This window comes from Lutjanus erythropterus, chromosome 5 (assembly GCF_056507025.1).
Source record: "Lutjanus erythropterus isolate fLutEry1 chromosome 5, fLutEry1.hap2, whole genome shotgun sequence".
NCBI lineage: Eukaryota > Metazoa > Chordata > Actinopteri > Lutjaniformes > Lutjanidae > Lutjanus > Lutjanus erythropterus.
In genome coordinates, this window is record NC_139321.1 from 17594822 (window position 1) to 17602662 (window position 7841).

A 7841-nucleotide genomic window follows, 5' to 3' on the forward strand; every position below is an offset into this window, starting at 1 on the left:
AAATCTGGACTAGATTATCCCAGAGAAGCCAGAGACTCTTTCAGACACAGTTTGAGGTTTGTGAAAATAATAAAAACTGAGACTTAACTTAGTTTTTTAAAACATCAATTAACTGTGGACCAGGTCCAGATCAAAACCATTATACCTACGCTGGGCAGTTTTTGACAAGATTATTCCAGAGAAGTCAGAGACTCTTTAAAGCAGAGTTTCAGATTTTCGCGAAATCTGTTACTCTTGTAGTACTCTAGGATTTTGTTTGACAGTATTTTTTTTTTTATAGGTTTGAAGATGATAAAGTCATAGTCACTGATCAAACTTGGATCACTATAAAGTACAGTCAAACAAAACCGCCAACCCTATTTCATACCTTGTTCCAAAAAATGCGATTAAAGGTTAAAATATTCTCCTTTTGCAGGGGGGAGCACCCTGTTGGTCCCCGGATACCAGTTTGAAAACCACGGGGATACATTTTCTATATGTGAAAATAAAAAAAAGGTGATATATTCTATATATATTGACAGTTAAGCAGAACATTTGCACAAGTGTCTTCCTGCAGAAAAACAAACCAGCAGTACCTGTACCGAGCTGGATTATTCCAACCTTCTAAATATACTTTTATCTCCTGCCAAGTCTCATCTGACTCCCAACTGGTGTGACTGAGGGCTTTAACCTTGAGCTGTCTGACCACTGAGGAGTATGACACACCTGCTCCAGTTATTTACTATCACACTCAAGTGATCTCCAGATCTCTGCCATCTGAAGTGCGAGAAAACCTTATTCCATTCTAGTTGTACCACAGCAAAGAAGCAAAAAGCACCTAGTCGTGTCCATACTTGGGTCTTAGGCTGGTGCTGATGTGTATTTTAAGGGGTGTCATAGATTGAATTCCTCCCGATACTTGATCCCATCAGCTGCAAAGAAGCACAAGAGTGTAACCTACACGGGGAAGCACATGATGCAGTTTTTGGCTTCTGAGGGTGTACTGGCCCAGAGGGTGATATTAATCATTGTCCTATTGCTGCCATCGTATCAGAACAAGTTTCCACAATAAGCATGTTCTGCATTTGTTATTTGGAGTGTCTAAAGTGTAGTTATCTAGACTTTTACTTGACATTTTTTAACTTTAACCAATACTGGGACATTTAATGTTGGGGAAATTCTTGCAGCAGACAGGCTGAAACATTTACTAAAATTAATTTGACCTCAGTCTTTGAGGCACGTGTGCCCTTTTCAACCACTTTTTCTCCTTGTCCGCAGATATCCATTGCCTTTCATTGCCTACAGATAGATTTATATGTTTTTATAAAGCTGCAATGATTAAACGATTAGTTGTCAACTATTAAATTAATTGGTAGCTATTTTAATGTAAATTTTGAAGGGAAAAACGTCAAAATTCTGATTCCAGGTTCTTAAATGTGAATATTTTCTGGTTTCTTTACTCCACTTACTCAACTGAATATCTTTGGATTGGGGACAAATGACACTTGACACATCTTTGGCTTTGGGGAAACATTTAATAAACCAAACAGTGATTCATTAATTAATTCAACAATCAATTAATCCAGATAATTATTGGCAGATTAAATTAAATAAAATTAAAACCAGTGTTGGCAAAGTGGCGAACTACAACTACTCAGATTACTGTAATTAAATCATTCTGGCGGCACTTCATGAGTATTTTTTTAAGTATAATTTTTCTCTCATAGACGTATACATTACATGACTATGTGATCAACTTTTAAAATCATAATTAGTTACTGAGTAGGCCCACAAACTGAAGTAATATCCAGACCCTTCAGCAACATTTTTGTAGCCAATGAGGCTGTCTGATCACACATTTACTTGTGCACCTTTTTAAACTTTTGGTTGAGTAATATTTCAGTAATTTAACAGTACTTCTACTTGATTACAGATTTTCAGTACTCCACCACTGATTAAACATCACGATCTGTACAGAGGCTGAAAACTGTGCATAAACAGAGCTTGATTTAAGGAATAATTGTCTCTAAATACTAAGAAATATATTTAATTTAAGCATACGTTAAAGATCATTGTAATTACAAGTAAAATAAATGTGCTTTGTCAGGCTGAGAACATGCAGACTGCACTTGTCTGACATGTGACCTCAAGGAGGTGCGGTGTATCTAAAGCCTCACAGACAGACAGTGTGTAAAGGGCTGTGATCCCTGTTGCTTCTGATTTACTAATCCCTGTTAAAAGTTGTAATGGAGCAGCCTGCTGAATGATTAACCACGTGCTACCTGCTGAGAGGAGCTTTTTGGGGATGGAGTGGTCAAAACAGTATTAAAAACATGATTTCCGTAGGTCGGCGGTGGTTACGTCCAAGACTTTCTGAATCACTGAAAGGGGATTATGTGTCCAGCTGAGTAAATCATGTAATCTGATAGTGTTGCTAAAATGAGGCTGCGTCCTCCATTCAAGATCAGTCTGGGCTCAGCGTCCTAAGACTGACTGTGTCTACAGAGTGTTTCAAGAGTTCACAGGATGACCACATTCATCTCAATGTATAAGACATCAGTGTCAGACATGTGCAATAACCTGAGCTGGATCATCTTTCTGGCATGTCACTCTCATTAAAGGGATAGTCAAAAATATATATATTTTCCCCTGCCTATAGTGCTGTTTATCCATCTAGATTTCTTTTTGGTGTGAGCTGCAAAGTTTTGGAGATATCAACCACAGAGGTGTCTGCCTTCTCTTAACCTTCCCTTACATGTTTTCCTCAAAATAAGAGTCTCAGGAGAGTTTAAAACAATGCATGCTGATCATCAGCTAATATGCTGATCATGTTTCTTTAGAAACTTAATTTAATGTGTTGACTTAACTGTGTACAGCACATTAATTAAACTCATCATTTAAAGTTAAAAAAAACCCCTCAAGTTAGAAGAACTTGTTTATAAGTTCTGAAAATAAAGAGATTTTCAATTAACTTGAATTAATAAAACTTGCATATTTACATTAAGTCAATGAGGACTGATTAGTTGATTTCTCTAAATTCTTGTATGATTAAATGATACTCGATACCGCTCTCATATCACAGCATAAAGGGAAAACAAGGCTTAGACACAAGAAATAGGACAAGCTTTTTTGTTTTTTTTTAAAAAAGTTAACAACCTGCTCACAGTGCCGGCACAGAAAAAGTTACTGAACATGGTCTGTTTTGCTGAAAGCCAAATTTCAGGCAGAACAATAAAGACTGAACTGAACTGAGGTATTAAATGACCGCCTAGATCTTTTTTTTTAATACTTTCTGTGCTTTTAATACTTAACAGATATTGTATTGTTTTAAACACGTGGTCTTGAAAAGGTATTAAAGTATCAGTACTTCTGACAACCTTACTCTGTGGAATAAATTGGGGGAATTAATAATTTTGGCCGTTGATCCATAAGTGAAAAGGAGAGAAGTGAGAAGACAAGAGACGTCTCCAGTGACTGACTTAAACTTCTGATGAACTGTGAGAGAGAATAATGGTTCAAAGCTGCAGTAATTTTTTAAACTCTAACTTTTTCTCATTGACTCAAATTATATAGTCACACTTTCAATAAGAGTAATTACAGCTGCAGTGACTGAATACTCTGTGATGTTAAAAGCCTGCAGCAGACAGAGAACTCGACTGCCCTGCCATTTGTCCAAGTCATTGCTATTAAGAATTTCAGACCACACATGTCAAACAGCCGCTTAATTGAAACAATGTCTTATATTTTTTTTACTGAAGTGGATAGATAATGTTCCCAGGGGGTAGCAGCTCTTTAATTGGTCAATGAAGACTGATCAAAGCTGTCAAGTAGTCCTGTGACCTCGCAGTCAGCATGTAGTCCATAATACAAAGTGACAGTGTGTTGCTGGGGTATCAGTGCACTGTAAAAATACTCCATCACAAGAAAAAGTCTTTTATTTAAAATATTACCGAAGCGAGCGTGCATAATTTATTTGCAAAATGTTCTTACTGTGCCAAAAGTTAAAGTATTCAGAGCAGAAAAATGCACCAAGCGAGCTACGCAATTATAGCAGTAGATTAATATAACTGATGCATTAATGTGTAATTAGCAATGACTTGGAGAAATGTCAGTGGAGTCCAGTTCTCTGTCTGCTGCAGGATTTTAACATCACTGAAATCCTACATGAGTATTCAGTCACTGCAGAAAAACGCACCCGGTGAGATACACAATTTTATCATTAGATTATTATTACTGATGCATTAATGTGTAAGTAGCATTTTACTGTTTTATCTGGTCAAGGTGGAGCTGCAGTAGTTTTTACTGTTTTATACACTGTTGGGTTGTTCAGTTTAGAGACGCACCCAAATCTGAATATGTTATTTGAGAAAGAACTAATAATGTATTGGAAACAGATATATCTTCTATTCAAATGTGCTTGTTGTAGTGCAGTACAAAGTACAACAACATTTTTCTCTGAAATAGAGTTAAGTGTAAAGCAGTATAAAATGAAAATTCTCAAATAAAGTACATGTATCTCAAAGTTGTAGTTAAGTACAGTACTTGATTAAATGTACTTAATTACATTCTTCCACTGCAAAGTAAAGTACAATCTTTCCATCTGAATTGTAGTGAGGTATAATATACATAAAATGGAAATATTCAAGTAAAGTACAATTACCTCAAAGTTGTACTTAAGTGCAGTATCTGAGTAAATGTACTTAGTTACATTCCATTACTGCAAATGTAATGAAGTATAAAGTCTATGTCCCTTTGAATTGTAGTGAAGTATGAAATACCACAAAATGGAAATAGGGAAAGTACAAGTACCTCAAAACTGTACCTAAATACAGTACTTGAAGAAATGTACTTAGTTACATTCCACCGCTGCAAAATAATTAAGTAAAGATGGACAATATTTCTCTCTGAATTGTAGTGAAGTATAAAGTACCATAAAATGAAAATACTCAGCTCAAGTACAGGTACCTCAAAGTTGTACTTTAGCAAAATACTTGAGAAAATGCACTTAGTTACTTTCCACCACTGTAAAATAGGGTAGTGAATTAAAAAGTACAAAATAGCAATGGAAATACTTAAGTTAAGTGCAAGTACCTGAAATATTGTTGAGTAAATGTACTTAGTTACATTCCACCCCTGCACTGGCCTACAGTCTTAAACGGGATTTGACAGTCAGTGTTGTCCACATGGAGGTCTACGGATCACTGAAGCTCCCGTTCACACTAAAAGCCTTCTGTCAGGCTGCCTGTTGCGTAATTTCAGCTGTTGGACTGAGTTACGTCACTGCTGCGGCGGGTCATGACCTCACTGTTTTCCACTCAGGAGGAAAAACCACACAAAGAGATTACTCATTAATAAATAAATAAATAAATAAATAAATAAATAAATGATGCAGCTTAAAGATCATGTGATTTTTGGTAGTCAGGAAAAGAAAAAGCCTCAAGCCCTCGACTGATGTTGTGTAGAATATTTGCAGATTTATCATAGTTTGTTAGTGTACCAGTCACTCTGATAAAGATTTTACTCACTAAATGTCTGTCTGTATTTTGAAGATTTTCGCTTCAGGCATGAATATCACATCCAGTGAGTGTTGAGCTATTTCTGCATCCTTAATGTGTTTATTCATCATTTCCTCCTTTGCAGATGCCCACTTTTTGACTGTTGTTTTTATTCTGCACTGCATAATGTTGAATTTATGCTCAGCAGTGAATAATAGGCTCATTCCTCATATCTTCCTGTGTTCTGATTGATGGTACAAGATGAACAATATTCAGATCAAACCATATTATCATATTCCTTGAACAAATCAGAAGGTGTTTGGCTTCAGATCTTCTCTGCAGGCAGTTGCGGAGCAGTGTTATTGCCCCCTTGTGGCATTTAACTGGCTAGTGCTGCCTTATATTAATCCAGAACATTTGAGTGTTGATAAGATTTAGAGTCAATTTTATAGCTCCCGCAGCCACTTTATATTTTTCATCACTATTACATCATCAGAGTTTGTATAATTTAGAGGGTAGAAAACAGTTCTGTTCCAAAATCATTTTCTTTAGAACTGATTTAATGTAATGCACCAAGGTATTTATTTATTTGTTTTATTTCGGTCTATTTATTAAGTTTAATTATCTGTCTAGTGGATAAGTGTGATGGTGACTGTGGCCAAAGTATTCAGCGTGACAATAAAATGAAACAAGCAGCTTGAAACTGAAGTAGACAGACCTTCATAAACTGAATAAATACAGACTTTTACCTCTTTATTATCTCAGGCAGAACAACTTTAAGAAAATAAATATGCCCTGATCAATGTCCAACCTTTCAAACAATGTTTTAGGAAGGCTGATGATCTGGTGTTTTTGTGAATTGTACTGTAAAACTTCTATATATCAGTGCATGTCTGTAATCGACAGTGGTGGAAAGTAACTGCATACATTTTCTCTGATATCATACTTAAAGGTAGAATCAGTAGGATTTCTCCAAGCTCTTTGTAAATGCAGCAGAAAGATAGTTTACTGTTGTGTCTCATTTCCAGGACATCAAATTCAGATGTTTTGGGTTGGTAAATCAGCAAAATAATGAGAAATGCAGGCAGAGGGCAGACACAGCCACCTAATGCGCTTTAAGTGGGTCATAAGTAATGACTGAAGGACGTAGACTTTTTCTATTTTATGCATCTTTATACTTCCACTTCACCACATTTAAAGGGAAATGTTGTACTTTTGTACATGGTGCTCCATTATTTAACATCTAAAGTTACTAGATAAGACTTTACATTAGACCCATTGAGGAGTCTGTAAAATAAAAATAATAATTTCAAGCCCAAAGAAGTCAAATTAATCATAAATTTACAAAAAAGTAAAGATCAGTTAATATAAATGTGTGTCAGAATTGAGGCTTTTCATCTCTTGCAGCCCTACACTTTCTCATTTGCATTTGATCAATTCTAAAAGGATTAGTTTGTTATTCACAACAGATTTGAATATAGCATTCATTAGTTTAGTTTATTACAGTTTTTCTCAATTGTTTTGGCTCATTTTTTCCAACAGTCCTAACTTTCTGTGTAACTGTCACAACTGTTTACTGGGACATCTTTGTTGTATGTTTGCAAAAGGTAATAAATCACCCGAAACATTCATTCAAGCTTCAAAACCTATAGTTTTTGTGTCAGTAAATTGTCCAGTACCACCAAAATGAAAAGTTGTTTTGTCATAATATGAACCGTACTGGTCAAACTTTTTTAGATGTTTTTTCACCATCAGTCAACCCTGGAAATGTTTCTCATATATACAAATCTCTGTTTCAGTTTACTTTTTGGTTGACGCTGACTGCTTACTGTACAAGAATGTAAGTTTTGTCGAGCTGAACGCTCTTGTGTATCACACAAACTTTTTCAATGCCAACATTTAGATTTGTAGTACACATATATACTGATATACACATATCAGTCTATCCTCATAGACATTTGAATAGTAAATTTACAGTAATTTTATTCATATCAGAGACTGCACAAAGTACATTAGTCTCAGAAAAGAGAGGAGGTGCCTTTTACTAGATTTTGCTTACAAGCTAATTTCCATCTGCAGTCTCTTTACATGTGCACATGTTTTAGCATGTGTGTGTGCAAAAGAATAAGTTCAGGTCTCCACAGACTTACTGATCAAAAACTGATGAACTGATTTTCGGTTTGTTCTTCACAACATCTAAACATTCTTTCATCATTTAAGTCGTCACATACAAAAGGATTCATTAAGTTATCAAAGATCATAAAAGGTCAAAGTTCATTTTTCTATTTACAGTAAATGTATTGCTACACAAATAAATTTACTGTATAAATACAAATGTGCTCATCTTTTTTTCTGTGTGCTGCAGTA